Source organism: Lipotes vexillifer, unplaced genomic scaffold (assembly GCF_000442215.2).
Source record: "Lipotes vexillifer unplaced genomic scaffold, Lipotes_vexillifer_v1.1 scaffold490, whole genome shotgun sequence".
Lineage (NCBI taxonomy): Eukaryota > Metazoa > Chordata > Mammalia > Artiodactyla > Lipotidae > Lipotes > Lipotes vexillifer.
This window is the reverse complement of record NW_006796397.1, coordinates 650,751-651,283: the sequence shown is the minus strand read 5'-3', so window position 1 is coordinate 651,283 and position 533 is coordinate 650,751.

Here is a 533-nt window from a genome sequence, read left to right as displayed (position 1 = left end):
TATATATATATATATATATATATATATATATATATATATATATATATATATATCAGGCTAAAGACAAAAACCACTGGATCCTAATAATGTACTTTAGTTAGTAAATTTATTTATCACAGAGGCATAGATTAGCAATTTTGAAACTATTGATACTTTATTCATATACTAAGATTGAGCACATAAGCAAATTTATTATGGATAATTAGGGCCGGGGCTCTCATAGTCAGAGTAAGGAGTTTAAAGAGAGGGGAAAAGCTTGAATAATTCCTGTTGTGTTGAATTGGAATTAGAAACATGAGCAGGAAATTAAGATTTTATACAGAAATAAATAGATAAATATAGATTTATGTACACTTATACTAGTATTCATACACACATTTCTTAATTGGCCCACTGAGGGGACCTAGAAGTAATGTACATATCTAGTGTGATATCTTGGCATCTAAGTTCTGTTACCCAAAGAATGGAATCAGGGCTGCTGGGAGAAATGGCCAATTCTAGAGCTGAAGCAGGCAACATAGAAGACAGATCAG